Consider the following 11,418-nt stretch of genomic DNA (forward strand, 5'->3'; position numbering starts at 1 on the left):
CTTAGTTGTAAAGTGTTAAGTCGATCGCCGGTGTTACCTCTCTAGGTCATGGTTTTAAAATGCTTGTTTTTCCAGACGTTGAAGTTAGGTTCACTTTAGGTTCCGAATGAAAGATTAAAAGACGTGATTTATGTACGTCTGTGTTTGGGCCAAATGAAAGCTGGTCCAGACTGGGCAAAATCTCAACCAAACACCGACGTCTATGATTGGTTCAGATTTGGTCCGGACCAGACCAAAAACCAACGTCTGTGAACGTGGAAATGAAGCCCGGTCCAGAATGCACCAAAAAAATACATCCAAAAGGCGTCAGTGTTGGACGGTGCTTAATGAGGTATAGCCTACAGTGTTGTCTGAAATGTATTTTTAGGAATGCCCATCTATGTTGTAGGCCTACCATTTGTAAAACACCAAAGAAGACTGCCAGTTCGGACATGACCAAAAAAGATGTCCAAAAGACTTCGGCCTGTGTTTACGGGGGTGTTTTCTACCATATCGGCCCACAATAGAATTTAATGAATGCCCATCCATTTGGTAGGTCCACCGTTTGTAAAACAGGCTGTTTCATCAACTTAATTAGTCCTGATTCCTGTGACTAATCAATTTGGCTAATTAAGCTCTTAATTTCAGCTACCCAATTTTATCAGGAGGAGTAATCCTGAGCCTATTTGCAATGTGTTTACACAGCGGCAAATACAGAAATATGATTTTTCTCTCACTATGATCAGCTTAGTAAAACACTGAAGGATACAAACTTGAAACCACTGATCATGACAATTTAGCCCACGGGATGAATCTCCTGGACAGCAGTGACTAGCCTGGTTGTCCAGACCATATTGTCTATTTTACTTTGACCTGTCCTGTTTTTAGAATATGTTGTTTGTTAAGTGTCAGCTGATTTTTTATGTGATTGGGCGTCATTTAGGTTAGGCTATTTGATCGGAGAAAGCTGATGTAAAAAGTTTACTGAAAAGGCCACATTCTTTATACCAAATGTTATATCTGCTGCATTATTTTTTACAGAATGTTGGTGGAGCGCTGCAGTGATGCGTCTCTCCAACAGCACCCTGGAGAGGCATGCTGGGAATTACAATATACATATTTTGCATCCCTGCCTTGACAAAGTGGTTACTGCTTATCACAGGGTGGAATCAGCACTCACCTAAAAACCCCGCTGGTTGAGAGAAATTGTCTTTCTTTTTAGGCAGAATTATGTGAGGTTTTCTGTGTTGTTGGAGGTGGGTCTTGGTCAGTTTAGCTCAGAAAATGCTGCCCTCATCAATTTGCCACCATAGGCCTAATCCTATGCAGGCCGGCCTTGTGTTTCATGTTAATACTACTCCTAAACACAACCCACCATCACTGTGTCTCAGGTTTATACTACTCCTAAACACAACCCACCGTCACTGTGTCTCATGTTAATACTACTCCTAAACACAACCCACCATCACTGTGTCTCATGTTAATACTACTCCTAAACACAACCCACCATCACTGTGTCTCATGTTAATACTACTCCTAAACACAAGCCACCATCACTGTGTCTCATGTTAATACTACTCCTAAACACAACCCACCATCACTGTGTCTCATGTTAATACTACTCCTAAAGCTCTTATGAAGCATTAACTCAATCACTCTTACTGTCACTCTGTTGCTCTTAATTAAAAAAGCATGCTAAAGTCTTCATGTCAATCAACATGTACAATGTACATCCCATCTTTTGTAGCATACAATATAGCTCAGTATTTGTCATGGGTGCCAATGATTTTGGTCGTGACTGTATATCTAACAATCAGATTAATATGTCGAAATACATGTATACACACACACACACGCACACGCACGTGCACACACACGCACACACACACGCACACACACACACACACACACAGTTATACTTGACCCTGTTATACTTTGACAGTGAACATGACCCTATTGAATGGAGATCTGGGTATTAACAGTCCAGGGTCCGTATTCACAAAGTGTATCAGAGTAGGAGAGCTGATCTGGGATCAGTTTACCCTTTTAGATCATAATTATATGGACCGTCTGAGACACTTTATGAATACAGGCCCTGATGTAACAACCAAAACACAGATCAAAATTAACCAACAAGTACAAAGATACAGGAAGTCATGTGATGTTTGGCTAAAAACATCAAAACTAAAACTATATTTCAAGATATCGTCAAGTGTACTTACAGAGTGAAGTGAAGGGGAGAGGTCTTGAACAGTGAGTCAACGTACTGTCACTGTGTGGAAACAAGAAGTAGTCTACTGTAAGTGTTAGTAGAAGCAGGCATAGCCTAAGTGTGAGTTCTGTGGTTGACACATTTTAAAAGTAGTCTAGTCAGGTCATTAACATGCAGAAACAGCATGTCACATAAGGGATGTTACTGTATCTAAATAGAAAATGGTCTAAAGTCAGCATACTGTAGTTACATTTCTTTATTTGAGGAGTGGGCCTACATGTTTAACAAGAGACAAAATGTGACCGATTCCCATCGCTCTTCAGCAGCTGCATCAGCTGGTACTGAAGGTTCCAGAACAGATGAAAGGGGAGTATCTTTGGTACCAGTGTTCTAGACTAGAGCTCTCCCTACTGACATCTCAACATTACTGCAGCTTCCAGGCTTCATATGTCCCTACTAGTCCGATGAAAATATACAAAATAGAAGGTAGAACATTTAAAAAAAAAAAAATACATTTAGAATAAACCAGGCACACACATAAAAGTACTGTTATTGGGACTTATGTTGATCTGGCGTTTCAATTGAGCGAACTAGTGAGCTCAGCTAGCTTGTTAGCTACATGAAGCTGCTGTTATTCAGTGATAAACAAGGATTTTTGTGCATCACACAGCTACTCTGAATGGACTGGATTGTGAACAATATGATGTGTTGCAGCTGAATTACAGCAATACCCCATAGTTAGCTAGTGAGCTAGCTAGTTACCTAACTTTGAGCTATCAACATTAGCTAACTAGAAACAACAGACAACAGTGTCATGTCATTATGCCAAGGCCAAGGCAAGCTGCTCTGAGTTTCCAGTGTGTTCTTGTGTGAAAGAGATGTCTTCAGCTCACTGATCTTCAGAACAACGGACCCAAAGTGAACCCTGACATGTATATAACTAAGTCTGTCTTTCTGTCTGGGATTATTGTGTCCCATTGTGTCTGACTGATGCGTGTTTTTTTTAAATGACAATGAATAATCTTTCATGTAATTATTTATTGCTGCTTCGTTATTGTTATTTTATTGTGTGATTTATTTGTATTTTTTTTGCATTTTTATAATTTAAATAATCGAATATTTTCTTACATAAAAACAACTGCATTGTTGCTTAAGGGCTTGTAAGTAACCATTTCACAATATGGTCTACACCTGTTGTATTCGGCGCATGTGACTAATACAATTTGATTTGATTTGTGTGTTTAGGTGCTGGACATTGCTCCCTCTGACACTGGGTTTCTGACCCTCTAAAAGTCTGAGCTGTTTGGGGGGGTTCTACTAGCTGACATATGGAATTGTTTTAAGGTGGTCATACAGTGGATCATTTAGATATTTGATTTTGAATTATAGTACCCCTGAATTATAGTACCCCTTTAGGTTAAAAAGGAGAAGGACTAATGTTTGTGAGAGCAGGCAGGTGACTGCAATATAGTCTGCCTGGAACATGCCCAATATTCAATTGTAATTCAATTCAAAAATAGCATTTATTTATCCCCTGTAGGGGCAATTACTAGGCACCCTATGGCATCAGACTGGCAGTAAGTCTCACAGTGACATCACAAGGGGTCACACTTTCAGGTCACATGTCCAGTCACATGACCATACATACATACACAGTAAAACACATGATAACAACAGATGTCAGCCCCCTTAGTGTCTACTACATGGTCATCACAGAGGAGATTCACTGGGCAAAGATCCCTTCAAGGTTCTAATGATGTCATTTCCATGTTTCACAGCTCAGGCCGAGGGAGAGGGGGAAGGAAATCAGAGGTGCACTCCTCTTCACTTTGATTGACACTTCACACACTCATTATATATGTCCAGTGTTCTGTCTGGGATCTGTGGTCTGTGCCAGAGGACTACAAACGGGGTGACACCCTCCCAAGCATCCTGTTCCCTTTTAAAGTAGGGACACAGTCCCTCATCCTCTTCCTTCATCTTCATCATTCTCCTCCCTCTCTACTATCCAGTCGCTGCGTGGTGGTCAGGGATGACATGGTTTCCTGTCTCTTCCTTTCTGGTCAGGCTTGTGTTTGAAGCGACACTTGTCACCATAGAAACAGCCGGTGGTCCTCCAGAAGAAACACTCGTCACCATTGATGGGAGCCATCCTCCTGGTCCTGGGAGAGAGAGAGACAAACAGTATGAAAACACAAACACCTGCACCTGTGCTCTTGCTTCCTCCTTCCATCACTTTGTACATTTCAAAAGTTTATATGAGTTGAATGGTAACACTTTAGAATACCTCATAATGATGTTTTGAATGACAGACGGATGTCCTTACCCTGTGGAGGCGTACTGGGAGGCTGAAGAGGTGTTGAGACCCATAGGGTTGGTCCTCTGAGGAGAGGGAGGGGTTCTCTGCATCCAGCGGTCTGGGTACCTGATCACCAGCCTGGTGCTCTCCAGCTCCACCCCCTGGACAGGAATACAAACCGCAGGAGCAGTCCAAATACATACAATTGAACCAATAGCATAGTCCCAAAAGGACAATGGAACTAATAGCATTGTCACAAAAGTACAATGAAACGAATAACATTGCATTGTATTTTATAACCACCAGAAAGGAGTTGAATCGTTGTACTTTTCTCTCTGTGTTGGATCAATGATGATACTATTTATGTGCAAGACTCAAGCTCTACACTGAAGGCTCTTGACTCTGTGTATCATGCAGAGACGTCTAACTCACCATTGTGATCTCTACAGTGCTGTCAGGTGGACATCAGTAGCAACACGCAGGCTCAAACCCTGGTACATTCTTATTCAGAAGACCATTTAATAAGGAAAACTGCCATTTTATATATCCTCTCTTCTAGCAGGAAATGAGAACACATACAAACTCACATCTCAATCTTGTTTTATGCTAACAGTACCGAAAATTGGAACCAAACATGGGAAAAAGTCCTTTCATTATTCAGCCCCTTGATCTTGGAATGTCTTTCCTTGGAGGAGTTCAAAGGACAAATAGATGAACAGGTTATTGAGACATGTAGCTGTTTCTAGTTATCAGTCCAAGTCACTAGTTTGCATTGCCTTTTTTTAAGACCCGTTCCCACAGGAGACATTTTGCCTCTCGCCAGGCCACCATTGTAAATAAGAATTTGTTCTTAATAGACTTGACTGGTTAAATAAAGGTTAAATAAGGATTATCCTAAAAGTGCAATGGAACCAATAGCATAGTCCTAAAAGTACAATATAACCAATCACGTAGTCCTAAGTGTACAATGGAACCAATGGCATAGTCCCAAAAGTACAATTGAAGCAATAGCATGGTCCCAAAAGTACACACTCCTTAAGTTCAAGCAAAAAAATTGAAAGCACATCTCACATAGTTAAATGCATATGACAGCATTATGTTTCATCCCACCTCTCACCTTTAGCCTCTCCAAGGTGCAAGTGGACATGTTGGGATTCTTCAAGTTGACAAAGGCACATAATCTCTCTTGTAGAATTCTGATACTCTCTCTTTCCCCACACCTACAGTACATAACCTAGATTTAGAACGTAGAACTCTGATACTCTCTATCTCCCCTCACCGACAGCACATAATATAGAAGGAGGAGAGGAAGGGAGGAAGTTGACCACAGTCAAAATACAGGGAATATAGGAACAGGGTGCTATTTGAGACAGCCTATAGAACCTATAACTGTAGGAATGTATACTGTGGAATAACCAGAATTAAACATACTCACCCACAGTAGTCCTGAGGGAAGGAGAGGTCCACCATTGGAGTCCTGAGGGAAAGAGAGGTCCACCACAGTAGTCCTGAGGGAAGGAGAGGTCCACCACAGTAGTCCTGAGGGAAGGAGAGGTCCACCACAGTAGTCCTGAGGGAAGGAGAGGTCCACTACTGGAGTCCATAGGGGAGGAGAGGTCCACCACTGGAGTCATGAGGGGAGGATAGGTCCACCACTGGAGTCATGAGGGGAGGAGAGGTCCACCACTGGAGTCATGAGGGGAGGAGAGGTCCACCACCGGAGTCCAGAGGGGAGGAGAGGTCCATCACCGGAGTCCTGGGGGGGGAGAGGTCCACCACCGGAGTCCTGAGGGGAGGAGAGGTCCACCACTGGAGTCCATAGGAGAGGAGAGGTCCATCACTGGAGTCCTGAGGAGAGGAGAAGTCCATCACTGGAGTCCTGAGGAGAGGAGAGATCCACCACTGGAGTCCTGAGGGGAGGAGAGCCCCACCAATGGAGACCTGAGAGAAGGAGAGGTCCACCAGTGGAGAATTGAGAGGAGGAGATGTCCACCACATGCGTCCTGGTGGGGAGGAGAGGTCCACCACTGAAGTCCTGAGGGGAGGAGAGGTCTACCAATGGAGTCCATAGAGGAGGAGAGGTCCACCACTGGAGTCCATTGGGGAGGAGAGGTCCACCACCGGAGAACTGAGAGGAGGAGAGGTCCACCACTGGAGTCCATTGGGGAGGAGAGGTCCACCACTGGAGTCCATTGGGGAGGAGAGGTCCACCACCGGAGAACTGAGAGGAGGAGAGGTCCACCACTGGAGTCCATTGGGGAGGAGAGGTCCACCACCGGAGAACTGAGAGGAGGAGAGGTCTACCACTGGAATCCTTATGGGAGGAGAGATCCAACACTGGAGTACGGAGGGGAGGAGAAGTCAACCACTGGAGTCCATAAGGGAGGAGAGGTCCACCCCTGGAGAACTGAGAGGAGGAGAGGTCAAAAACTGTAGTCATGAGGGGAGAAGAGGTCCACCACTGGAATCCTAATGGGAGGAGAAATCCAACACTGGAGTACGTAGGGGTGGAGAGGTCCACCACTGGAGTCCTGAGGGGAGGAGAGGTCCATACTATACTATGTCCCATGTGGTGGGGTCTGGTAGTGCAGACTGTCTATACTATGTCCTCTGTGGCTCCATTGTAAACTTCTAGCAACAACATAATCTGCATCTCCTCAAAACCCAGATCATACAGGAGAGAGAGAGAGAGAGAGAGAGAGAGAGAGAGAGAGAGAGAGAGAGAGAGAGAGAGAGAGAGAGAGAGAGAGAGAGAGAGAGAGAGAGAGAGAGAGAGAGAGAGAGAGAGAGAGAGAGAGAGAAATTGATATCGGTTCAGATCTCAGAACAAACATATGAAAATTCAAAGAAGCAGACAAGTTCACCAATCAACAAAGCTTTGGACACTTTGAAAAATCCAATAACACAAGCCTAGAGCCTGACCCCTGACCCCTGTCTTCCCTCACCATGAGCTGCAGGACCTCACAGTAGAAGAGCTTAGTGGAGGCCTCCTCACAGTCCTGATCCAGCTTCAACACCTGCTGCATGGCCCTCTCTGCCTCACCATACTGCTGGAGAGAGAAGAGGGGAGGAAGAGAGGGGGAAAAGGGAGGGGAGAGTTGCCTCACCATACTGCTTGAAAGGGAGGGGAGAGATGCTGCACCATAGCTTGTCTATTTTACCCTGGTTAATCATCTCATCACTATGTAGATCAACACTCCTACACTGAGACACTTTATGAATACTGACCCTGATGTAACAACCAAAACACAGCTCAAAACATAACAACAAGTAAAATGATACATTACCCTCAAGAATATGACTTACGCCTAAAAACAAATATCCCAAAACTATATTTCAAGATATTGTCAAGAGTACTTACAGAGTGAAGTGAAGGGGAGAGGTCTTGTACAATGAGTCAACTTACTGGTAGTGCATGGAAACTGACATGAAGTGTGTGTTCTGTGGTTGATACATATTTAAAGTAGTTAAGACACAAGTAGCTGATGCAGAACGTCCTTCCTCTTAAAGTCATTAACATGCATGAGGACCAGACTAGCACATAGAAAGGGGAGGTTACTGTATTTCAATAGAAAATGTACAACAGACTGCATATCTAGTTGCCTTTCTTCATTTGAGTACTGGGCTTACATTGTTTTAAATGTGGCCCATTTACAATGTATTATATTGCCTAAATACAGAATCATGTTACTATAGCCTACTATTTTACTGTAGCCTCCCTCTGAGTTCTACATGGAACAGGTCAAAGTTCCATTTACATTTGGTCAGTTCCATGATGTCATTCATTCTATTCTACAAACACATTCAGTTTACACTCCTCATCAGCTGCATCAAAGTGGTACTGAAGGTTCCAGTGTTCTAAACTAGAGCTCCACCTAGTGGCATCTCAACATTACTGCAGCCGCCAGATATGAATGTCCTTAACTTCTTGCAACTATAGGGGGTGCTGTTCCGCATTAGCATATTTGGGTCTCCAAATTAAACTGCCTCGTGCTAAATTCTTGATCGTACAATATGCATATTATTGTTATTATTGGATAGAAAACAGTCTATAGTTTCTATAGGAGTTGAAATTTTGTCTCTGAGTGGTACAGAACAATTTTTACAGCACTTTTCATGACAGGGTTCAGATTTCAGAAATTTTTACCTCTGATCTGGGGTCTGTTTATAAGGCCACAGTGAATGCTATGAAGAAACCGACACTGCCTACGTCTTCCTCTGGGTGTCTGTACGTCATCACGTTTTCAATGAAATCGATGGGACATTCACAGCCATTATAAATGACCAAAATGTACAGAGACCGCCCTTTCTCAACGTGCGCCTCAAGCGTGAAGGCCATCGGACCTGTCTCGTTCCAAATCGTTTTCTAACCAGCTATATTTCTCCGGTCATGTTTTCAGTCGTTATAGTTGTTAAAAACATCAGAATGTAGTTAATTTTAACCGTTTTATAGCAATTTATATCCGTTTAGTGCGATTCTGAGGAATTTATTTGTCGTGCACTTTCTAGCTTTGGGAACGTTTCGCGGTCTCGGTCGTTGTTAGTGGACATTTCGAAGGACAGAGGACATCTATCGACCAAAAGACGTTTATAACATAGAAAGGATACATTGCCCAAGAATATGATGGAAGATCAGCTCAAAGTAAGCAATATTTAATATGATAAACCGTGTTTCTGTCGAAATATTTTAAACGCATACATCGCCATTTTGTTTGGTGTAGCTTCACTTGGCCAACCCTGTATTGAAAAGTAAGGATAATTTTAAAAATGTAAATCAGCGGTTGCATTAAGAACTAATTTGTCTTTCGATTCCTGTCAACCCTGTATTTTTTAGTCAAGTATATGATTAGCTTTTAATTAAACTAGATCACTCTGATAGATGACGTCAGACATATTGAGGCTTGATTTCCTAGTATTTTTATTGTGTAACCACGGTTTTGTATGGCTAAATATGCACCTTTTCGAACAAACTGTATATGTATGTTGTAAAATGATGTTACAGGAGTGTCATCGGAAGAATTCTGAGAAGGTTAGTGAAAAAATTAATATCTTTTGGCGGTGATTACGTTATAGCGCTCTTTGGCTGGAATCGATGCTCTGGTAACGTTTTCACATGTAGTATGCTAACTTATCGATTTATTGTGTTTTCGCTGTAAAACGCTTAGAAAATCTGAAATATTGTCTGGAATCACAAGATCTGGGTCTTTCCATTGCTATGCTTTGTCTATTCTTATGAAATGTTTTATGATGAGTAAATTGGTCATACACGTTGCTCTATCTAGTAATTCTAGTCGATTTGCGATGGTCGGTGCAATTGTAAACTGTGATTTCTACCTGAAATATGCACTTTTTTCTAACAAAAACTATCCTATACCATGAATATGTTATCAGACTGTCATCTGAAGAGGTTTTTTCTTGGTTAGTGGATATCAATATCTTAGTTGAGCCGAATTGGTGATAGCACCTGAAGGAGTAAGAAACTGATGGAGTTAGAATAGTGGTGTATTTTGCTAACGTGTTTAGCTAATAGATTTACATATTTTGTCTTCCCTGTAAAACATTTTAAAAATCTGAAATGGTGGCTTTATTCACAAGATCTGTATCTTTCATCTGGTGTCTTGGACTTGTGATTTAATGATATTTAGATGCTACTATCTACTTCTGAAGCTATGCTATCTATGCTAATCAGTGTGTGGGGGGTGGGGGGTGATCCCGGATCCGGGGTTGAGGTTCTAGAAAGGTTAATAATGTTGGGATAATAACAACATTACAAACTGGAAATTAATCAGATAAAATGGTGAAAAACAACACTGTCTAGTACTTGACAAAGTCACATTTAATAAGCACACAAACACGTGTAATCCTGCATGTAGTCTTCACCGTGCACTTTAAGAGCGCAGCAGCAGTCAGGAAGGAGGAAATCAAGACGGCTCTTCCGGCTCAGTGTCGGAGCTCTCGATTGGCTGGGCAGTTTTGACGGGTGTGTTCAACTCCGCTTACGTCTTGTTTGGTTTCAGCTTGCTTAGTTTATAACATTTCTAAGTGTGATCGCTGTTGTTATCGCGCTACTCCTGACGAGTTGGAAGCGTTCTGGCCTCTGATCTCATCGATTACTAGCAACATTGTTGCAAGCTTTTGTCAAACGAACAACCAAGTATTGTGTCGGACGGACAAATAGGTTCTCTATCTATCCTACTCTTTTCAGTTCAGCAGGTTAATACCTGTCTGGTAGTGGTTCTCTATCTATCCTACTCTTTTCAGTTCAGCAGGTTAATACCTGTCTGGTACTGGTTCTCTATCTATTCTACTCTTTTCAGTTCAGCAGGTTAATACCTGTCTGGTAGTGGTTCTCTATCTATCCTACTCTTTTCAGTTCAGCAGGTTAATACCTGTCTGGTAGTGGTTCTCTATCTATCCTACTCTTTTCAGTTCAACAGGTTAATACCTGTCTGGTACTGGTTCTCTATCTATCCTACTCTTTTCAGTTCAGCAGGTTAATACCTGTCTGGTAGTGGTTCTCTATCTATCCTACTCTTTTCAGTTCAGCAGGTTAATACCTGTCTGGTAGTGGTTCTCTATCTATCCTACTCTTTTCAGTTCAGCAGGTTAATACCTGTCTGGTACTGGTTCTCTATCTATCCTACTCTTTTCAGTTCAGCAGGTTAATACCTGTCTGGTAGTGGTTCTCTATCTATCCTACTCTTTTCAGTTCAGCAGGTTAATACCTGTCTGGTAGTGGTTCTCTATCTATCCTACTCTTTTCAGTTCAGCAGGTTAATACCTGTCTGGTAGTGGTTCTCTATCTATCCTACTCTTTTCAGTTCAACAGGGTTAATACCTGTCTGGTACTGGTTCTCTATCTATCCTACTCTTTTCAGTTCAGCAGGTTAATACCTGTCTGGTACTGGTTCTCTATCTATCCTACTCT

The sequence above is a fragment of the Salvelinus alpinus genome, chromosome 2 (assembly GCF_045679555.1).
Source record: "Salvelinus alpinus chromosome 2, SLU_Salpinus.1, whole genome shotgun sequence".
NCBI classification, from domain to species: Eukaryota; Metazoa; Chordata; class Actinopteri; order Salmoniformes; family Salmonidae; genus Salvelinus; species Salvelinus alpinus.